We start from the raw sequence: 10,524 nt of genomic DNA on the forward strand, positions 1-10,524 counted from the left end.
GGTAAATGTTCGGAATTGTTGGGTGATGATGCACTCGTGTCGGCCACTGCTCTTGCGTGTCATGTGCCTCCATTGCCCCGCACCTACTCTTTCCTTATCATCTCCAAAAGAAACTGGTCCACATCTTTTTCTTTCCCCGTCGGGCGCTTGCTCGCTTCTTCCTCATCTCGTCTTCTTCTTCTCACTCGCCTCTCTTCTCACATCCACGTAATGCAACATCAAGGTGAACAAGTCACGTTGCAAGACTATGTCGTTGTCACACTGCCCCCCCCCTGACAACCACCTTCGAGCCACCATTGTTGCAACCCCCTACCTGTTAGTTTAGTTTCTAGACGCCTTGATACTAAACGGCGTGAACTCACCGAAACTTATCGACCGAGGATAAATAGATTAATTGCAAAAGGACAAGAGGGGAGAATAAGGGCAAAAGAACTGATGTTGAGACCATGAGTTTTGATAAAATGTGAATTTTCACATGTGTCGGGAAGAAAATTTAGAACTACAAGGCTGAGAAGAAAAGACCAAATATAACACATGAGAACAACATGCTACTCACAACTCAGGCCGTACCAACCTGGTTTTGTTCTTGTACAGAACATGTGTATCCATACTTCTTGTTAGGGGGATAGACCTCGGGTAGCCTCATCAACACTTAACCATATTTCAAGATGTCGGGGTTGACCAAGACCCTCAGTCTGACTGGTCGCAAGGCCGACCTCCTGGGCCGGCCCGAACCAGAGGACCGTCTCCTAGAAGACGGCGGACCCCAAGAAGGCGGGCGGAACCATAGGCCCGCCTCCCAGAAGACGACGGACCCCAAGAAGGCAGCTGGAACCAAAGGCCCGCCTCCTAGAAGACGGTGGACCCCAGGAAGACGGTGCGTTCCACAAGACAGCGAGGGCACGAGCCAGCTCCTAGAGGCGGCCCGCCCCCTCCCTCGGAGTCTAAGCCCGACCAAGAGACAAGCTGGGGGTATGGCCACAGTGTGCCATGCCTCCCCCAAATCCCGGCCGCATGGCTACAATAAGCGCCATCAGGTGACCGCCAACCCGCCCAGTGCGGCACTGTAGCCATGGCGTGCCCGACACGGCCTCCATCAGCAGCAGGGACGGTGCAACGTGAAGGGCCGCCATTGGGGCCCGCAGGCGGCGGGCCCCACATGTCGGCCGGTTCCTTGGCAGCCAGCAGGGCCCACCAGAGGCGGGCCCTAGCAGCCGGCAGAGAACCCGGCCCCCATAGACACTGGCAGCAAGGACCTACCGCCCGGCCAAATTACCATTGTACCCCTGGGGGTTAGCCTATAAAAAACCCCAGGACACACCCATGCAAAGGGTTCCTCTCTAGTTCCATCCATTCCATACCACACACTGCCGCTAGGGGAGAAGAGAGCTAGCCTTGCCCTTCTTCCTCCTCTAGCCAAATAGCTCTAGGCGCACCATTGTACACCCTGTGATATAGTGATCATGCGGAGACCCCGCAGAGCAGGAGTAGGGGTTTCATCTCTTAGGAGAGCCCTGAACCTGGGTAGATCTCGTGTCCGTCTGAGATATAGCCTTGTTGGCATGCTTCAAGACGAGTTTCCCGAAGAGAACGCCACCTACGTCGTCTTCATGAGCGAAGCCGATGACAAGCACAGTAGATGGCAACAGGACCGCGAGGTGAATGTTGTCAGCTTAGAGGTTCCCTCCTTCATGCACTGGTCCGAGAAGCCCATCACCTAGAGCCAAGCTGACCACTCGACTGTGATGCCCTTGTTGGGTGCATACGCCTTGGTGCTGGAATCAACCTTCTCAACGGAGAGGCGGACTTGTCGTTTCGGCCGAGTTCTGATAGATGGCGGCAGCAGCATCAATATACCGTACCGCCAAACCATGGAGCGGTTGGGCATCAAGGCCAAGCAACTTCAGCCTAGCCGGACTGTCTTCCACGGCATAGTTCCCGGCCTTTCCTGCTCTCCAATCGGCAAGATCAAGATCGATGTCCTGTTCGGCGACAAGAACCACTTCCGCCGCGAGCCAATCTGGTTCGAGGTGGTTAACCTGGACAACCCCTACCACGCGCTCTTGGGCCGCCCTGCGCTGGCCAAATTCATGATGGTCCCGCACTACGCCTACCTGAAGGCCAAGATGCCGGGTACCAAGGGCATAATCACTGTTCCCGGCGACTACCAGAAGTCACTAGATTGCGCCGCTGCCAGCAGTCGGCTGGCCGAGTCCCTTGTCATCGCTCAAGAGTATGCCTGGCCAAATGTTGGGCCGGGCCAAACAAAGCCCGCTGCAAAAAACCAGGCCCGGGCCCAGCCCGGCCCGGGTGTCGGGCCTAAATATCAGGCCCAGGCCCGGGCCATCAGAGCAAAAGCCCGTTGGGCCTCGGGCCATCGGGCCGGGCCCTTCCTTAAATCGCAAATTTGTCAGGCCCGAGCCCGGCTAGGCCCGGGCGTCGGGCTGAAATCTCAGGCCCAGGCCCGGCTCATGGGCAAGGTCGGGCCGGGCCTGGTCGGGCTTTTTCGGGTCGGGTCAGGCCGGGCCGGGCGGGCCGGGTATCCCATGGCCAGGTCTACTCAAGAGAAGCGTCTCCTCGACCAGATGGTAGCCATGGCCAGCGAGTAGCCGGCCATGCCGACTGATCCCAAGGAGACGGAAGCAGGGGCCTCCTTCCAGCCGGCCAAGGAAACCAAGAAGATCACCTTGGACCCGGCGCACCCGGAGAGGTTTGTTGTTGTAGGGACTAACCTCGACAGCAAATAGGAAGGCGAGCTCATCAATTTCCTCCGTAAGAATCAAGACATCTTAGCATGGTCCCCCAAAGACATGCCGGGTGTCCTGAAGGATTTCGCCGAGCACAAACTACATGTGAGGCCAGATGCTAAGCCGGTCAAGCAACCCCTCCGCCGCCTATCAGAAGAGAAGAGAAGGATCATTGGTGAAGAAATCGCCCAGCTTCTCGCAGTCGGCTTCATCATGGAAGTGTTCTACCCGGACCGGCTTGCCAGCCCAGTCCTCATCTTGAAGAAGAATAACAAGTGGCGTATGTGTATCGACTACACGAGCCTCAACAAGGCCTGCCCCAAGGATCCGTTTGCTCTGCCAGGGATCGACCAAGTGATAGACTCCAGGCCGGCTGCAAGCTGTTTTCCTTCTTGGACGCGTACTCCGGTTACCACCAGATCAAGCTAGATCCGGCCGACCGCTTGAAGACCGCCTTCATCACACCATTTGACGCCTTCTGCTACATCACCATGACGTTCGGCTTAAGGAATGTCGGCGTCACCTTCCAACGATGCATGCAGAAGTGCCTCCTGAAGCAACTCGATCGTAATGCCCACGTCTATGTGGATGACATTGTGGTGAAGACGGAGAAGCGCAGCACCCTCCTGGAGGATCTCAAGGAGACCTTTGAAAATTTGCGTCGTTTTCAAATCAAGCTCAAACCGGAGACGTGTGTCTTCGGAGTACCAGTCGGCCAGCTCCTTCGCTTCCTTGTCTCTGAACGCGGCATCGAGTGCAACCCCGTGAAGATCAAGGCCATCGAGCGGATGGAGAGACCCACCAAGCTGCATGACATCCAAAAGTTCACCAGGTGCCTGGCATACCTCGGCCGATCAGTCAGCTGGGTGAGAAGGCACTCCCCCTGTACCAACTCATGAAGAAAACTACTTGCTTCGAGTGGAACGACCAGGTAGACGAAGCTTTTCTTCAGCTCAAGCGCATGATGTCCACGCCGCCTATCTTGGCGGCTCCGGTTGCTAAGGAACCTATGCTCCTCTACATCGCCGCCACCAACCGAGTCATCAGCACGATGATCGTGGTCGAGCGCCCAGAAGACGACAAGGTGCAGCTGGTCCAGAGGCCGGTGTGCTATCTGAGCGAGGTCTTGTCTGCCTCCAAGCAGAACTACCCCCACTACAAGAAGATGTGCTACGGCGTGTACTTTGCTGCCAAGAAGCTGAAGCAATATTTCCAAAGAGCACTCCATCATGATCGTCTGCATCGCACCCCTTGCTTAGAGCATGGCCAACAGAGATGATTCTGGCCGGGTGGCCAAGTGGGCCATTGAGCTGGCTCCCCACACCATCCTCTACCAGCCCCGCACCGCCATCAAGTCCCAAGCGCTGGCCGACTTCTTAGTCGATTGGGTTGAGTCCCAGTACCTGCCACCAATGCCGGATTCTTGGCACTGGCGGATGCACTTTGATGGCTCAAAGATGCACATCGGCTTGGGAGTCGGCATCATCCTCACCTCTTCCAAAGGCGACAAGCTGGAGTACACGCTGTAGATCCACTTCGCCGCCTCCAACAACATAGCCGAGTACGAGGTGCTCATCTTCGGGCTCTGACTGGCCAAGGAAATCGGCATCCGCCACATCCTCTGCTACGGCGACTCGGACTTGGTGGTACAGCAGTCGTCCGACGACTGGGACGCTAAGGTCGCCAACATGGCAAGCTACCGCTTCCTCGTCCAGCAGATGAGCCGGCACTTCGGTGGGTGCGAGTTCCTCCACGTGCCACGAGCCGACAACAACACAACGGACTTCCCATAAAAAATGATGCAGCGGACGCCCTCACCCGCATTGGCTCCACCCGGCAGGCCATACCAACCGGTGTCTCCCTTCAGTGCATGCGCAAGCCGTCTATCAAGCTCTCGCCAGAGTCCGACTCCATCTTCGTGCCGGCTGACCCTAGAGCAGTCGGATCCGGCTTGGGGACTTCAGCAGCCGGACCAGGGACTTCAACAGTTGGCCCAGGGACTTCAGCAGGTGGCCCAAGGGCTGCACCACTAGCACCCGGCCCAAGAACTCTAGCAGGCGGCCCGGGGGCTGCAGCAGTCGGCCCAGGGACTTCATCGGCACCACCAGGAGCGGCTGGCTCCAGCCCGCCGCCTCCCAACCAGGCCACCCTCGTGTTAGTTGCCGTAATTCATAGTGGTGGCGGCCCCATCTTGGGCACATCCCATCCGCGACTATCTGGTAAGCCGCGTACTACCAGCAGACGAAGTGCTAGCCCGACAGATCCAGTGCCGAGCAGGCTCCTACACCATCGTCAATAGAGAGCTCGACAGGCAGAGCGTGATCGGTGTTTATCAGCGCTGCATGGAGCTGGAGAAGGGCATGGAGATCCTCATAGATATTCACCAGGGCGAATGTGGCCACCACGCCGCCTCCAGAGCCCTTGTGGCAAAAGCCTTTCGCCATGGTTTCTTCTGGCCGACTGCTTTGGACGATGCCAAAGAGTTGGTCAAGAAGTGCAAAGGATGCCAGAAGTTCAGCACCAAGCAACACCAGCCGGCCTCTATCCTCAAGACCATCCCCATCACCTAGCCGTTTGCCGTGTGGGGTTTGGACATGGTGGGTCCATTCAAGACAGCACGCGGCGACATGACTCATCTGCTGGTCGCCGTGGACAAATTCACCAAGTGGATAGAAGCCAAGCCAATAAAGAAGCTAAACGACCTGACAGCCGTCACATTCATCACCGACATCACCGTTCGATACGGCGTCCCCCACGGCATCATCACCGACAACGACACCAATTTCGCCAAAGGCACCTTGGCCCGTTTCTGCGCAAACCAGGGTATCCGACTGGATCTAGCGTTCGTTGCCCATCCATAGTCAAACGGCCAGGTGGAGCAAGCAAACGGCCTCATCCTATCCGACATCAAGCCCCGCCTGATCAAGCTGCTGGAGCGATCGGCCGGCTGCTGGATCGACGAGCTGCCGGCCGTTCTCAGGAGTCTTCGGACCACGCCCAATAGATCAACCGGCTTCACATTCCTCGTGTACGGTGCCGAGGCTATCATACCCACGGATATCGAGTTCGACTTGCCTCGCGTCACTATGTACACAGAGGCGGAAGCAAAGGAGGTACGAGAAGACAGCATCGACCTGCTGGAAGAGGTCCGACTGCTAGCGTGCAGCTGATCCGCCATCTACCAGTAGAGCCTGCGCCGCTACCACAACAAGAAGGTCAAGCCGTGCAAGTTCCACGAAGGTGACCTTGTGCTCCGCCTGATCCAGTGATCAGCCGGCCAACACAAGCTCGCAGCTCCTTGGGAAGGCCCCTTCATCATCAGCAAGGCCTTGGGCAACGAATCATACTACCTCATCGATGCCCCAAAGCCCAGGGCACGCAAGCGAAGCATAGCCGGTGAAGAGACGGAGCGGCCATGGAACGCGAACCTACTCCGCCCGTTTTATAGTTGATGCGAGCATATGTACCACACCAACTTTTGTATTAAGTAAAGACCTCAGGTCCCCTGAGATGCACTCGGGGGCTACCTTTTGATCTATGAGATAGGCTTATGCCATGATTTGAGTTTTTTCATACATTCCTGCCCCGTCCGGGTTCTGGTCAGCCGGCCCAGGGGCTCGCCGCCTTGGCCTAAGTTCACACTAGCCGGAGCCGACTAGTAGTGTGCCGACGCCGAAGCCCTCTCTTCGTTCCAAGTCACAGCTCGCAGCACGGCTGTCCGATTGGCAAGAGCCAAAGGCCGAAAACACTGTCCACATGAAAACCGACTAAGGAAAACGCCAACTAGGGCCAAGCCAGCCTCTCGCCTCCCTCGTCCGGCTGCTCAGCAGCCGGCAGACCAACTTCTCGCTTGATTAGCTATGCTCTAAGCGGCAGAAGTAACTTGCCCATTCTAAACGACCAAGTCCCTGACCCAGCCACAGACCGTAGAGCGGCTGTCCGGCTGGCAGGGAGGCGGCCAAAGGAAGGCGGCAAATGAAAAAACCAAAGAGAGAAAAGCAAACTCAAGCTAGAACCCGGCAACACATGCAACAATGTGGGGGATTTAAACTTTATACATTGCAAAAGGGCCCAAGGCCAGCATTCATCAAGTTTAGAAATACCCCCCAAGTGGGTGGAACTGCGCATAACTGACATTGTTCTCAAATACAAAGACAAAAAAAACTTGAAAAAATATAAACATGCCATCTAGGCGGACGACCCCTCGGGCTGCGCGGACTGGTCGGTGGCAGGCGTAGCTCTAGCTAGTGGGGCTTCCGGTTGCAGGGTCTCGGCTTGGCTGTTGATGGTGGCTGATGTGGTCTTCAGCGGGTCGCTAGTCGGTGCTGGGTCGGGCCGAGTCCGACTGGTCGCTCCGCTGTCTGGAGCAACGTAGCTGCCTTCCTCGTCCTCGACGTCCTTGTCGCCTTCGTCGTTGGAGGTGATATCCTCCGCCGAGTCCTCCCCATCCGATGAGTTCAAACTAAACCAGGACGGAGGAACAATGTCACCGTCATCTACCCGCTCTGGGAAGAAGGCGTCAACATCGGCATAGTCGGCAAGAGCCGACGCCCGGATGGCGATGTTCTCGCGCTCCGCCGCCAGCTCCGGCAGCGCCTCCTGGCGGAAGGTCACCAGCTATGCTAGGCGCATGCCAAGGTACCAGGCCTTGACAAACTCCAGTGCCTTGGCGGCCCCAGCCCACGCCACGGAGCCCTTCCAGGCTTCTAGCCGGTTGGTCGCCACCTCCAGCCAGTCGGCCGTCCGACTGGGAGTCCGCGGGATCGGACCACCCGGTCACAAGGCCTCCAAGACCTGCGACCCGACGCGCTGAAGCCGGCGGAGCAGGCGACGCGTCGGCTCGAGGCGCATCCGGATGACCGCAAGTTGTTCGCTGACTGTAAGGCTCCTTGCCGATATGCCACTCCTCCTCACTAAGCTTGCAGTTGCAGAAGTTATTGACATGGCGGGCCACCTCCACCCTGGGCATCTCCTTGGTGGACATCCGGCATGGATCTCGGTGGCCGCTCATCTGGCTAATGAGGTGCGGCCGAAGCTGAGCGGCGACACCGGACACATGACAAAGCCGACTAGCAGGTCGGTCGGCTTGAGCCCCTCCCGGCTTGTCATCTCTTCCAGTCGGGCGAGGACACTGACAATATGGAGGTGACAGGGGGTGCTTGGATGGCTGCTGTTGCCAGTTGTTGCGCGGCCCAGCAGGCGGCCTAGGCACATAGGCCGGCAGGTTGACATAGTCAATGTTGCGGAGGTTTCGGACATAGAAGAATGATTTTTGCCAAAGCTTGGTCGACTCATGTAGAGGGATCGATGGGAAGCGCGTGCCGCCTCCTAAGCGCCTCATGGCCACACACACACCGCACTGGGCCGGCTCCTCCTTCGCTGACGTACCCAGCTTGAGGTACAAGAACCTACCCCAGAGCTCGATAGTCGGCAAGACGCCGAGGTATCCCTCCCAAAAGGTAACAAAGGCGGGGAGGTGCTACCTCTTGAGCTTGCGTTGGTTTTTCCCTTGAAGAGGAAAGGGTGATGCAGCAAAGTAGCGTAAGTATTTCCCTCAGTTTTGAGAGCCCAGGTATCAATCCAGTAGGAGACGACGCACAAGTCACCAAATACCTGTACAAAAAATCAAGAACCTTGCAACCAACACGATAAAGGGGTTGTCAATTCCTTCACGGTCACTCGTAAAAGTGAGATCTAATAGAGATAGTAAAGTAAATATTTTTGGTGTTTTTGTTGTATAGATTGGAAAGTAAAGATTGCAAAATATTAAACGAGATTTAAAGAGATGCAATATAATGGAAAAGAGACCCGGGGGCCATATGTTTCACTAGTGGCTTCTCTCGAGATAGCATGTATTACGGTGGGTGAACAAATTACTGTCGAGCAATTGATAGAAAAACGCATAATTATGAAGGCATCTAAGGCAATGATCATGAACATAGGCATCACGTCCGTGTCAAGTAGACCGAAAATTTATGCATCTAATACTATTACTCCACACATCAACCGCTATCCAGCATGCATCTAGAGTATTAAGTTCATATGAACGGAGTAACGCATTAAGCAAGATGACATGATGTAGAGGGATAAACTTAAGCAATTTGATATAAACCCCATCTTCTTATCCTTGATGGCAACAATACAATACGTGCCTTGCCGCCCCTACTGTCATTGGGAAAGGACACCGCAAGATTAAATCCAAAGCTAAGCACTGCTCCGATGGCAAGAAAGATCGATCTAGTAGGCCAAACTAAATCGATAATTCAAAGAGACTTGCAAAGATATCAAATCATGCATATAAGAATTCAGAGAAGGACCAAATAATATTCATAGATAATCTTGTTCATAAATCCACAATTCATCGGATCTCGACAAGCACACCGTAAAAGAGTATTACATCAAATAGATCTCCAAGAACATCAAGGAGAACTTTGTATTGAGAATCAAAGAGAGAGAAGAAGCCATCTAGCTAATAGCTATGGAGAATCAAAGAGAGAGAAGAAGCCATCTAGCTAATAGCTATGGACCGGAAGGTCTGTGGTAAACTACTCACGCTTCATCGGAGATGCAATGGTGTTTATGTAGAAGCCCTCCGTGATCGACTCCCCCTCTGGCAGATTGCCGGAAAAGGCCCCAAGATGGGATCTCATGGGTACAGAAGGTTGCGGCAGTGGAAAAGTGGTTTCGTGGCTCTCCTTGGTATTTCTAGGGTATAAGAGTATATATAGGCGAAAGAAGTACGTCACTGGAGCTACGAGGGGCCCACGAGGGTGGGGGTGCGCCTACCACCTGGGCGTGCCCTCATGCCTCATGGACGCCTCGTGGCATTTCTGACTTCAAATCCAAGTCTTCTGGATTGCTTTCGGTCCAAGAAATATCATCACGAAGGTTTCATTCCGTTTGGACTCCGTTTGGTATTCCTTTTCTACAAAACTCTAAAATAGGCAAAAAGACAGAAACTAGCGCTGGGCCTTCGGTTAATAGGTTAGTCCCAAAAATAATATAAATAAGGATACTAAAGCCCATTAAACATCCAAAACAGATAATATAATAGCATGGAATAATAAAAAATTATAGATACGTTGGAGACATATAAGGAGGCACACCGCCGTGTTGGGGGTGAGGTGGTGTGGTTGCAGTCGAAAGAAGTGGAGGAACTCCCGGAACAAGCCGCTAGCTGGGAGTGCGAAACCACAAAGGAAGTGCGCGCGGAGACGATGTACTCACCGGGCTCCGGCCGCGGCGAGGTCTCCAGCTCGGGGGGGGGGGGGATGCGCATGCCCACATTGTCGGAGCAAGGAAGCCTCCGCATTGCGCGAAGGAAGTCAACGTGGTCGTCATGGATGTTGGACCCCAACTGTCGGTGTCAAAACCGACAGATCTCGAGTAGGGGGTCCCGAACTGTGCGCCTAAGGATCGAAGGTAACAGGAGGCGGGGGACACGATGTTTCACCCAGCTTCAGGCCCTCTTAATGCTGCTTGGTTGACTTTGATGAATATAGGGGTTACAAGAGTTGATCTACCTTAAGATCATAATGGCTAAACCCTAGATGTCTAGCATGTATGATTATGATTGCCTGTACGGACTATGCCCTCCGGTTTATATAGGCACCGGAGAGGACTAGGGTTGTACAAAGTCAGTTTACAGAGGAAGGAAACTATACATCCGGACGTCAAACTTGCCATCCATGCAAAGGAGACTCCCATCTGGACACGGGAGAAGGCCTTCTATCTCGTATCTTCACGGCCCATCAGTCTGGCCCATGTCACATAGGCC

Source organism: Triticum aestivum, chromosome 3B (genome assembly GCF_018294505.1).
Source record: "Triticum aestivum cultivar Chinese Spring chromosome 3B, IWGSC CS RefSeq v2.1, whole genome shotgun sequence".
NCBI lineage: Eukaryota > Viridiplantae > Streptophyta > Magnoliopsida > Poales > Poaceae > Triticum > Triticum aestivum.